The 13043-nt window shown below is 43.1% G+C and overlaps 1 protein-coding gene across 8 annotated transcripts in view; it reads left to right on the top strand.

The window, feature by feature from the left end:
- The first annotated feature begins 3251 nt into the window (after positions 1–3251).
- The window catches only part of ZNF133 (zinc finger protein 133), a 28631-nt gene continuing 18839 nt past the window's right edge, over positions 3252–13043 (top strand). For 5 of the 8 annotated variants that reach the window (XM_058432914.1, XM_032142322.2, XM_058432911.1 and 2 more), the window contains exon 1: positions 12910–13012. The gene's annotated coding sequence lies outside the window, so the exon portion shown is untranslated. Of the gene's footprint in view, positions 3331–12909; positions 13013–13043 lie in introns of those variants that run through there. The other 3 variants (XM_032142335.2, XM_032142323.2, XM_032142326.2) reach the window with 3 other exon arrangements.

Genomic DNA, 13043 nt, shown 5'->3' with positions numbered 1-13043 from the left:
TTGGATAGAGCTTCAGGAACAATATCAAATGGTCTAACATACATGTAAGTGGAGACTCAAAAGGAGAAGAAATTGAGAAAGAATTAAATGTTAAAATTGAGAAAGAATTATCCAAAATGAGAAGAAACTGAGAATTATTTAAAGAGAATGACAGCTAAAGTTCCTAAATTTAATGAAAAACATTGGCTGACAAGTTAGAGAATCTCAATAAACCTCAAACTGGATTAATACCAAACAACAACAAATGATTTAAACACATGAATGTCAAACTGCTGAGAACCAAAGACAAAGCAAATTCTCAAGAGTAGTGTGTGTGCGCCTGCACACACACACACACACACACACCCCTATCTACCCATTCTCAACTATACCAAAACAAACAAACAAACAAACAAAAAAACCTGACCTTCCCTGGGGAAACATGAATAACCTGTCTTTGTTTTCAAGTTCAAAAGGCAAAAGTCAGCTATATCTGGCAGCTGCTCCATGCACTGCCTTTCCTGCATAAGGGATTTAAGCTGCTCAGTAGGTCAGATTTTAAGCTGGAAGAGAAGCCATTATCACCCAGTGAGACCAGACTGCTATAGTTTTCCAGCACCATCTCCCAGCACAGGTCCTTCTGAGCAGGACTCCACAGCCTTTATACCTCTTAGATGAAATCCACAGCCGCAACCTTGAATACCATGAAAAACCATTATGCCAAACACAGCTCCACTCACTCTGTTGACCTGTGTTCTCACGTTGAAAACAAGGGAGCAAGAGGGCTGCCTTGGGGAAGATAGGTAAAATATCTAGGTCCTGCTTTTGACTGGAACTCGGGAGCTTGGATTTCAAGACCATTAACCCTGTTCACTATCCAACCAGCATCATTTGTTGAGATCCCAGTCTGGCTATTATGGGCTTTACAAATGAAAACAGAATTCCTAACCTTGAGGTGCTTTACATTTAAGAGACAACATATTAAAACAGAAGTATAGAATCACGGTCTTTCTGAGATTTAGGAATTTAGAGATTCTTTAATCTAGCTGCTTATAGTCAACTTAAGAATCTGATCCCCGATTGGTTTAAAGCCTTGTTACCTGATCTGGTCTGAAGACAAGCAGTACCAGCATCATCTGGAAGCTTATTAGAAATGCTGATGCTTGGGCTCCATCAGGCATGCTGATTCAGAATTTGCTGCTTACAAGATCCCAGGTGACATGCATGCATGTTTTTGACAGCGCTGGGTTAAATGATCCACCAAGGTATATGGTTCAGAAATAGCAACAACTAATCAATAACTAAAGTTCTGATTTTCCAAAACAAGATCTCTCTTCTACATTATTACACAGTATCTTCCCTTCTCAAGAGGAACGCGGCTCTGTTATGAATAATGGATGCCCAGGCTCCATTGCAAACTCATTTCTTGGGGTGGTGTTTGGGCATTGTATTTTTAAAAGCTCCCAAGTACAGCCAGGGTTAGAAGAGTCTCAAGAAGTCACTACAGGATAGCGATCAGGGAAGGTTTCATGACAGAGAACTAGGTATTTGGTCTTGAAGGACTGGATGGATTCAGAGGAGCTAAGGGTATTCCAGATGAGGTATGGCATGGAGTGGGTGGGAAGTGCCAGGCGAAAAAGAGGACATGGCAGCAAGGAGTGTTTTAGAAAACAGGCAATCCAGATTTCTAGATGGAAACTCCTAATTATTAAATGCTGAGGTCTTTCAAAGATGCAACAGGAGGCTGGACACACCAAATATCTGTATGACAGAGGTGGACATCTAGACGGTAGACATCTAGCATCCCTGTCTATACGCAAATCAGCTGGATGCAAGACCACACACTGCTGAAAATCTCACTGTGGTCACGACAGTCCATCCAGTGGCTCAGACCCTGAGATTCTGTTCACACTTCCTACACTCTTCCTTACTCGTCCGTGTTCTTCCAACTCCTCATCTTGCCTAATTCCTCAGGCAGCACCTCTTCCTGTAAGTCTTCATTTCCAGGCTTAAGAGATGTCAGCCATCTGTGCCTTTATCATACAGCCAGCACAGTGAACACGTGAACACGGGCATCCCTGCATTGCTGTTCTGAACTTTTATGTGTATTAACAACGAATTTCTTGGTGATGACTGACTCATGAAGCAGAGAATGATGTTGAGGGATGAATCCAATTGACACTGGACATGTCTCCGGAGCCAGGACTGAACTGAATTCATAATAAATAATACAGCCTCGGGGTATGAGAAGGGAATGGATTCACCCTCTGAGAGCTAAAAAAAGAACTTTAGGAAATTCTCATCTCCCTGGCCCTTCAGACCGTGGTCATTTTCTTGGTCTTCCAAGAGAATGACAAAGTTTCAGAAAGCCTATCTGAGGAAGGTGAAGAGCAGCGAGAGGGTGCACGGGTGGAAAAGCCCTCTCAAGAGTGAAGTGAGCCTTCCCCTCGAGCTCCCCAGTTGGGGCGTCCCAGACGGCAACAGCGCAACCTTGTTCTCAACCAGGATCCCGGACAAAGACCTAGAGATTCAAGCCGACGGCAGGCCAAGCTCTGGCCTAAGAATAAGGCTTCTGTTTCTCAGGAGATGAGAGTGTGCCCATAACTTCGTGGATTCCAAAAAGAAGAAAAAGGTCTCAGGGCACCGGAAAAGGTGTATTGGGGTTGAGAGCGTGGGCTCAGAATCGGGTCTACCTCGTACGGGATGTAAGACTTCGGAAAGACTGCTCGGCCTTTTCAAGGCTTTAAATGGAGCTAAAGGGTATACGAGATGACGTTCGCCCGGTGCTTAGGAATATGGGGCGTGACTTTCCAAGCGGGCAGCTGGAGCCAGGGAGACCAGAGGCCGCTGCAACACGAACCAGCACCTGAAGAAGCTCGGTCAACCAACCGTACACCGCGACCAACCCCAGAAGCCGAACAGATGAGCCCCGAAACGTCATTTCCGCGCGCCAAGGGGCGGGGCCGGTACCGGGTGCGGAAGTCGCTCCAGGGGTCACTGGGAAGTGTAGTTTTCGAGACAGAGGTGCTCAGAGGGAGGAGGGTCACAGTATGGCCAGGCACTTTTCTCGGGAGCTCCTACGTATTTTATGCACGTGGTTAAGAAAAAAGAGGGAGAATTCAGGTGCCACAGTGGCCATTCTCCAGTGACCGGAGCGTGTTACTCACAAACGGATCTGTCAGAGGCCAATGGGAGCTGCCGGCCGTCAGGGCGCGCCTGGTGGCGCCGAGCATCCTGGGAGGTGTGGTCCGGGCGAGGTGCCGAGGATTCGGGGTAGTGTAGTCCTGGCGCCCCGCTGGAGGAGCTCCCCAGCTGGTGGCTGGAGCGACCCCTTGTTCTTTGGTGGCGCTGGTGAGTGAGGCTCCCTCGGGACCCTTGCCGCAGCCGTACCCTTTTCCGCGCGGAAAGGAAGGTCCCGAAAGGCTGGACTATGGGCTGAATTTGGGGACCGTGCGGGTGGCGCGGGGGTGGTGATTGTGGTGGGAACGCGCTGGCGTGGCGCAGGCCGTCCTCTCCCAGATGCTTATTTTGGGGGTGTGGGCGTGCATCTCCAGGGGAGTTGGGTGAAGCCCATCCGTGAAACTGGATGGTGATGGGTGGGGGATCGGGCTATCTCTCCTGGGGTTCTTGTGGGTGGGGACAGGTTCGGCTTTGGCTGAAATCGGGTATTGGGAAAGGGGGTCGCTGATGCCATCAGTCCCCGGTTTTGGGGGAGTTGAATAAATAAGCTTTTTGGGGGATTGGTATTTCCCAGGTGGTGGAGTGGGGACCATCCCTGGGGCCATGTGTCCCCGAGGCTTTGGTCGGTTGAGGGCTACTCTTTTGGGGCGCCACTATTCTTCGGCTTTGCTGGAGTGGAATGAGGAGCGGTCTGGCTTGACCAAACAAGCCAGGGTTAGACTGGATCTGGGGTGGCCATTTTGCCACGATCTTAGGGTTTCACTTTGGTTGGTCACCCCCGGGTTCGGGCCTTGGAGGAGGAAGTCTGGCTGGGACCCACAGGACAGGTTTTTTCCAAAGGTCCCGGGGACCATCATTGATCACAAGAATTACGGATTCCCAGGCCCCTGGTGTGGCCAGGCTTTGGGATTTTACATTCCATTTAAGTTTTTATTGCGGAGAAATTTCAAACAGCCAGAAGAAGATAGAACTCTATAGACCAGATCTCCATCACCCAGATTCAACACTTAACACCTTATGACCAGTCTTGATTCATCTCAGAATGGACACAGAGAATCCTTGCAATCCAGAGTTCACCGTCACTGCCCTTACTGTGTAAGAGCACGGCCTCCACAGCCACATTTCATCTAGGCTCTGTGACTTTATAGCTGTGTCACCTTGGGCAAGACGCTGGCTTCACTGTACCTCAGTTTCCTCGATTTTATCTTAAAAAGGATAATAGCATCTATCGCATTGGGTTGTTGAAAGGATAGAATGAGGTGAAACTCCTACAGTGGCTGTAACAGTCTCTGGTGTATACTAAGTGCTCAGTAAATATTACCTTTCATTAATAACAGGCACAGAGAAGGTCACTTCATGCTCAGCGTTAACAGCATATCAGGGCAGGTCGTGCTTTCAACCTGTATCCCAGCTGTGTTCCCAGGAAGCTGCCCACAATTCTTTTCTCCTTTTCTTCTGTGGCAAGTTCATTCCTGATGGCGTTAAAGAAGAGGAGGTACTGCCCTGCTGGAGTTTGAGGATTTCCCTTGATATTCTTGAACGCTTTTTGTTCTTGTTCTGCCTCCCTGTGGCTCCTGTCTGCCCAGAGAGGACTGCCTGCTGGGGAAGGGGGTACTCCTGAGCTCTTGACAGCCCAGCTTCAGGTGGGTGCCACTTACCTTTTGCATTTCGAACCATGAGTGGGTTTCCTTTGCTCAGCTTTGACATCTGTGTTCTACAGTGTCCCATCCAGGGATCGGGGCACCAGCTGGTTCCTTCAGGAAACTAGGCTTGTTTTAAGAGTGATCATTTTCACAGGGAATATTTTTCAGAGCTGATGCTCTCATTCATTACACCTATATTCTTCCCCCACATTCCTTCTTTCAGTATTTGTTCAGACTGCTCATTCCCAGGGCTTGTCAGGTGCTGTGAAGTTGTCAACGTTCTGTTCTTCTGTCTTCCAATACTCTCACTTACTCTTTTCCCTGCTAGAGTGTTGGCAGCAAATCCCAGTTATATCATTTCACCTGGGAATACTTCAGGAGGCATCTCTAACACATAAGGACTTCTTTTTTTAACATAACCACAATTTCATTGTTATACAGTTACATTGTTACAATTATATTTTGTTATACCCAACAAAATTAATAACTTATTAATATCATTTAATATCTAGCTCATATTGTTTTCCCCCATTGTTAAAAAAAAATCTTTTTTTTCCACCAGTCAGAACAGCCCTGGTCAGAGGCAGGAGAGGGAAAAGTATCTGGAAATAGCATCCCAGTTTTCCCTATCTCTGCCTCATTTCTCCTCCTATTTCTTCTGATCTTGCTGATCTGTGTTGACAGCTTTATAACTTAATATAAGCTGGACCTCTGAGTTTTCCTTGCATCCTTGTTTCCAAACTTACTTCCCATTAGAAGTTGTGTCCTCCTGGCTGGGCACGGTGGCTCATACCTGTAATTCCAGCACTTTGGGAGGCCAGAGCGGGCAGATCACCTGAGATCAGGAGTTCGAGACCAGCCTGGCCAACATGGTGAAACCCCATCTCTACTAAAAATACAAAAATTAGCCAGGCGTGGTGGCACACACCAGTAATCCCAGCTATTCAGGAGGCTGAGGCAGGAGAATCTGTTGCCTGGGCAACAGAGCGAGACTCCACCTCAAAACAAAACAAAAAAAAGTTGTATCCTCCCATTCCACCCACGCATTTTTCTGGATTCCTTTTCTTTCCCTTTGTCTCCATTTCTGCACTGCCCCAGCTTCCTGTCTCTTCTTCACCTTCTTGCCTTGTCTTTCCTCCCATTTAGAGCTGAACTCCTTGAAAGAATTATCTATGTTTGTTGTCTCCATTGCTATCCTTCTGTTATCTTTTGAATATTTTAGTAAGGCTTTTTCAAGTGATACCAAAAAATATTCTTGTCAGGGTTACCAATGTTCTCCCTGTTTAAAGGCCACAATCAGTTCTCAGCAACATTTGATGTAGTTGTTTACATCCTCCTTCTTAATATATCCTTTCACACAGTTGCTCTTGGTACTAGGTCTTCCTGGTTTTCCTCCTAACTCATAGGCTGCTCCTCCTCTGTCTCCTTTACTGGCTCTTCCTGCCCTCCCAAATATCCACGAAAAGGCCCTGCTTCAGTTCTTAGACCTCCTGTCTTCTTCAGCTGTACTCTCTCCTTGGTTCTCCCATTCATTCTCAAGGCTTTAAATGCCATCTGTCTGAGGCTTAGCCTAGAGCTCTGCCTGCAACTCATATCCTGGTCCGCTACTGTCTCCTTCACATTTCCAGTTGGATTTTTTTTTTTTTTTTTTTTTTTTAGTGAGACAGGAGTCTCGCTCTATCACCCAGGCTGGAGTGCAGTGGCGCAATCTCGGCTTACTGCAACCTCCGCTGCCCGTCTTCAAGTGATTCTCATGCCTCAGCCTCCTGAGTATCTGGTACTACAGGTGTGTGCCACCCCACTTGGATATCTTATGGGCATCCCAAAACTAATGTGTGCAACAAGAAACTCTGATCACCTTCCCTGAACATGTTCCACCCCAGTGGTATATAGACCTTTCTTTCAAGAGTTTATCTTGGAGCAGAGGCATTTCAGCTCTTTCCTTCAGATTGCTTGGAGTCATCAAGGAGTCATCCTTGATCCTTTCTTGCTCTTATACCCTCATCCACACTATGGAAATCTGGACTCTGACAGTTTCCACGCCCTGCTGCTTCCACCATGGTCCAGGCCACCATCTCATCTGGATGATCATAGCCTTTGAGTGATCTCTTTGTTTCTGCCTGTGTCCCGCTAAGGTACATGAATCAGTGGAGCAACTGGAAGGATATTTTAAATGTAAATCGAATCATGTCATGCGTTTGCTCAAAACCTTCCAATGGCTTCTCATCCTAACCAAAGTCAAAACCAGTATCCTACAAAGCTAGGTCTGATGTCCCCACATTTACTCTTGGACTTCATCTGCACCACACTATCTCAGTCACTCCACACCAGCCACAGTGAACTGTCCATCCCTTGGCCATGCCAGCCTGATTCTTCCTTGCATCAGGGCCTTTGCACTGGCTGTTCTCTTGGCCTAGATGTTCTTTTCAAAGTTATTCCCTTGGCTCTTCACATCCTTGAGATTTTTACTCAGTCACCTGAGAGATGCCTTCCCAAGCCACCCTATCTAAAATTCTAAAACCTCACCCCACTTCTGTGACTTTCCTTTCTCCTTCCCTGCTTTATTTCTCTTCATGCCACTCATCACTTTCTGATACATTGTGTATTTTATTTATTCATGTAATTGGCCCATCTTCCTCCTCTAGACTTTCATGTCAGTGAGGGTAGGTTTTTGTCTTTGTTCACTTCTGTATCCCCAGGGTTTAAAATAGTGCCTATCACATAGTAGGAGCTTAATAAATACTTGCCAAATGAAGGAATAATCCATGGGAGTAATGGATGAGGCAGACTAGGATGTTGGGAAATGGTCTACAGAGACTGGCAGGAGGCTTTTGCCATTGTCTTGGTGCTCCAACTGGTATAGGGGTGGGGAGGAATTGAGAGAGTTGGCAGAGGTGGAATCCATTTGCCTTAATAATTGGTTTGATGTGGAAGGTAGAGAGAAGTAGTAATGGGACTGAGTAAGTGCCATGGATGACAGGAAGATGCTTCTGTTATTAGGTAAGCTGAAAGAGAGAGGGCGCAGTGTGTCAATAACCAGCAAGGGTTCTGGTTATTGACTGCTACACAACAAACCACTCTAAAACTGAATGGCTTAGGAGAGCAACTATGTTCTAATCTCCCACAGTTCTTTGGGTTTACCCAAAGCGGATGTGATCAGCTGAGATGTGAGTGATGCTTCTTGCTATGGCTGCAGTCATTTGGGGACTCATTTGGGTTGGAACAAGCAAGATGGTTCTATCACACATTTGACATATTTTCGTGGGTTCCATCACGTATTTTCATGGGTTGGTTGGAAGGCTGGGGTCAGCTGGGACAGCAGGCCTCACTCTCTCCAGGTAGTGTAAGGGCTTCCAGCAGGGTTGAACTTGTTATGTGGTATGTTAGAGCTCCCAAGAGTGAAAGCTGTCTGGCCTTCTTAGGACTTAAGCCTGTAACTGGCACATTGTCACTTGTGTCAAATTTATTGGTTAAAGCAGAAACAAGGCCAACATGAAAGAGCTCCCAATGTTTAAAGCTGGAATAATTATAACAGCAATAAAAACAGTGATAATATTGTATTATAACCCATAGGATAAGATATAAATCCATACCGATATAAATAAATAACTGAATATAAATAAATGGGGAGACAGAACAGCTCTGAGAGAAGAATTCTAATTAATGGATTTAGAATGAAAGGGGGAAAAAGAACATTGTCATTTGGTAAGCAGCACAGTAATAACTATCGCAGATAGGTTCCACAAATATATGCTAAAATTAGTGGCTGAAAGTTTGAAGAGAAATAGGATATTTTTATAATCTCAAAGTATCTCCCTCAAGATATTTATTAATTATAAAGGGAAATGTAGTGACTTTACAATGGAGAAGCTCAGAAGACACCCCCTTAACCAAGTGATCAAGATCAAGGTTAACATCGCCAGTAAAAAGACATAACAATATCATGAACTCATTGATATGTTGAAGGACACAGCATCACATCTGAGGTATTCTAACCAGAAATGAAAAACTCGTTCTAATCATGAAAAAACATCAGACAAACCAAAACTGAGGGATACCCTTCAAAAGCACCAAGTTCGTGAAAAATGAGAAAAGACAGAGGATCTGTCACAGATTGGAGGAGGTTAAAGATCCATGACAACTAAAGGCAATGTGGAAGCCTCAGTTGGATCCCAGACCAGAAAAAGTACGTTCGTGGGAAAACTGGCAAAATTTAATTAAAGTCTGTAGTCTATAGTATTGCATCAATGTTAATTTCCTGCTTTTGATGATTGTACTATGGTTTTCTAAGATGTTAACATTAGAGAAAGCTGGGTGGAAGGTATGGGAATTGATATTTGTGCAACTTCCTTGTAAGTCTAAAATTAGTACAAAATAAAAAGTTTTAAAAATCCATCAATTCTATATTCTTGAGTTTTTGTTTTGTTTTTTGAAGAAGGGGTGTTGAGTTTTGGTAAAGAGTACCTTACATGTAGAGAGGCAATCGTGACTTCTCCTTACATCTATTATTATGGTGTATTATAATAAAAGATCCCCTAAAATTGAACCAGTCTTGCAATCATGGGTAAATTTTTCTTTGCCATGGTGAAATATTTTGTTATTGCGATGCTGGAGTCTTTTTGCTAACATTTTAATTAGAATTTTGCTTCAATATTTCTAAGTGACAATTAGTCTATAATTGTCTCTTTTTGAACTGTCATCAAGTTAAGGTCTTCATGGTATCCTTGCTTTATAAAATGAATGAGAACTTTTCCCTTTAGTTTTCAATGCTTTGGGACAGTATTTGGAGCATAAGGACTACCTGGTTTGAAGGTTTGATAGAATTTCCTTGTGACCATCTGGAGTTAGTTTTGGGAGTTATTCACTTCATCTAGGTCTACACATTTATTTATATAAAGGTCTGCAAAGTAGTCTTACATGACTTTTAAGAAGATGTTTTTTGGTGACTTTCCCTTTCTTATTTCTTATTTTGAGAGCTTGTTGGGAGGTTCTAGCAGGGGAGCACAGCTACTCGTATACCCTTGACCGAAGACTGGTCCTCCTCTATGAGGGATGGTCATCCTCCCTGACCGGGTGTGCAGCTTCCGGAGGGATGCACATGGAGCAGTGAGGGAGGAAGGGGACACCCACCTAGCCAGCCAGATCAGCTGGATCAACACTGGTGATCAATGTGGTGACAGATGTCGCAGCCAGATCGCCCTCACATCCATGTCGCTTCTTAGTTGAATATTTATGCTTTCTCTCTTTCAGTTAGCTAGTGTTTGTCTACTTTTTTTGACAAAGTAGGATTTGGCTCATTAAATCTACTGCTTTCTGTTCATTAATTTATGCTTTCATCTTTATTATTTCCTGTCTTTGTGCTTTCTTTTGGGTTACTTTATTTTATTAGCTTTTTGAGCTTGGAATTTAATTTATTTATTTGTTTATTTTTTGAGGCAGGGTCTCACTCTGTCACCTAGACTGGAGTGCAGTGATGCAATCGGGCCCGCTGCAGCCTCAACCTCCCAGGTTCAAGTGATGCTCCCTCCTCAGCCTCCTGAGTAGCTGGGAACATACGGGTGTGTGCATGCACCAAGTTTGGCTATTTTTTTAAATTTTTTGGTAGAGATGAGGTCTCACCATGTTGCCCAGGCTGGACTCTTTTCTTTCCCTTTTATTTGTAAAAGTACTTCAGGCTATAGTTTCCCTTACCTCACTGTTTTAAATAAATCCTGTATATACGGAGTGTTTTTTATTACCATTATTTTTAAGCAGTTCTATAATTTCATTTTGTGTATTCCCTTTAATTCCTGCCTATTGCCTATGATGTGATCAGCAACCTTTTTCTACTTTCTTCTTCCTCTGTGTCCTCTATTTCAGTGGCATTTCTACCTTATCAGGACACAATGCCCTATAACATTAACATATGCTTTCTTCCTCTCTCTTCTCCCCCCTTTAGTGCTAAGTTTACAATTATGTATATTAAATGCTCATCATCAGTCTTTTTGCTAAATTTCCCCTGTCATGTCTTGCTTTGAATGACGATTTTTGGCCAGACCTTTTTTTTTTTGGTGGTAAATATGCATAACATAAAATTTACCATTTTAACGTGTTTGAGTCAATGGCATGAAGTACATTCATATTGTTGTACAACCATCACCACTATTTATCTCCAGAAATATTTTCATCTTCCCAAACTGAAACTCCATACCCGTTAAACAATACCTCCCCATTCTCCCTTACCCCAACAACCTCTCCTCAACCACCACTTGACTATTCTAGGTACCTCATATAAATGGAATCTTACTGTCCTTTTACTTCTGGCTTATTTCACTTAGCACAATGTCTTCTAGGTTCATGTTGTAGCATGTGTCAATTTCCTTCCATTTGAAGTCTGAATACTATTCCATTGTATGTATGTATCACTTTGTTATTCATTCATCCATTGGTGGACACTTGGGTTGCTTACACCTTTTGGCTATTGTGAACAATGCTGGTATAAACATGAGCGTACAAGTATCTGTTCGAGTTCTTCCCTTCAGTTCTTTTGCGTATATAGCCAGAAGTCGAATTGGTGAATCACATAACAACTGTATTTTAAATTTTTTGAGAAACCACCATAGTGGTTTGTGGGTATACCACATTTTACATTCCCACCAGCAGTATGCAGTGGTTGAATAATAATTTCAAAAACTCTGGTAGAACTCATGTTTTTTGCTTAGAGTCACTTTGGATTCCTGTTGTTCTTTAAAGTCTAATAGTTTTTCTAGTGCATGTCTTAGAGTTGGTGGTTATGAGTCAACTTTTCCCTCACATCCCATAGGCCCTTTCATATTTAGATTCAGGTAATTGTTTTTAAAATGTTTTCTTACATTATACTTTTAAATATTTCCACTGTTGGTATCTAGGAACTAATTATATGAATATTACTTCTTTGTCTGTTTTCCTTTCCAGCTTCTTTCTCTCTGATCCTTTTTACTTCTTATTTCACTTCATTCTCTTGTTTTCTGGCTATTACTAAGTGCTCATTATGTTTTTATTTCAATCTTCCTCATTGAGTGTCTTATAAGTTCGTCTTCATTTATCATATAATATTGTCTTTTTCTTTGATTTCTTTCAAAAGTTTGTTGAAATCTTTTTGTGTCTTTACTTTTTTTGTCCATTTCTATTCTTAGTTTTTGAATTTTTAATTTATGATCTCATATATTTGGGATATATCTCATATCCCAAAATGTTTGTTTGAAGATATTTAATTTAGCTTAATGTTATGGTTTTAATTTTTTTTCCATCTCACCATTTTTTTTGGTGGAATTTTCTTTAGTTGAATTGTTTGGATTCTCATTTTCATTTTTTTTAATAGACTACAACTGTTCGCATGTCTGCATTTCTGTAAACAGAACTGTAAGATTCTAATGTTTTTGAGATTTCCCTAGTTCAGGAAAATGCTTCTGTCAGTGTAGCAAAGTACAGTTTCTTTACTGGATTGCAGGGGAAGGAGAGGTGGTGCATTCTTTGGGTTTTTTTTGTTGTTGTTGTTTTTCTCTTTTGTTTTGCAAGACCCTGGATTACTCTCTCTTGCTCGTTTTTCCTTTTCCTTTGCTGCTTCCAAGCAGTATCTTTTCCTTGCTTTATACATTCCCCATTATGCCACTGCTCCCCCAGTTGTGGGGTTAAAGAGCAGGCCCTGCTTCACTCATGGGGAGAGCATTTCCACCTGACACCCTCTCATTTCTGTTTTCCTTACCCAGATCTACCTTCTGAGATATCATCCTTCTTTAGGGAGACAAGGAAAAAAAGCCACAGGGTCCCGGAGAGCCAGGGGAATGGTGAGTGTTTCCTGTCTCCATTACTGGCTGTAACAGGATGGACACATTCCCTTGTCTTACCCTGACTGCCTTATTGGTGCCTAGTAGAGTTCAGCTCCAATTCCTCTTACTTGCTCCCCTGCCTCAGCGTCACTTTCTGCACAACCCGTGACACAGTTATTCACCTAGTAGTTAACTGAACAACACACAATTCTACAGTTTGAGATAGAGTCTGCATTTCTTTGTTCAGCTTCGAAAGTTTTACTGCCTGAGAGTAACGTCACAGTAATGGAATGGGAAGATTCTGGAATCTGCATCCCCACCTAGACAACGATTATACTGGCAGAATCTGTCAGGTGTACCTATTTTGGAACTCTGGAGTCTAGTTGAAGGCCTCCAGTTCCCAGGGGGAAGGAAGCATAGAGGGTAAGTCACAGCTAATTTTAGCTCTTAGTAT

Source organism: Hylobates moloch, unplaced genomic scaffold (genome assembly GCF_009828535.3).
Source record: "Hylobates moloch isolate HMO894 unplaced genomic scaffold, HMol_V3 SCAFFOLD_21, whole genome shotgun sequence".
Classification (NCBI taxonomy): domain Eukaryota; kingdom Metazoa; phylum Chordata; class Mammalia; order Primates; family Hylobatidae; genus Hylobates; species Hylobates moloch.
The sequence above is the reverse complement of the archived record's forward strand: the minus strand, read 5'-3'. Positions and strand labels throughout refer to the sequence as shown.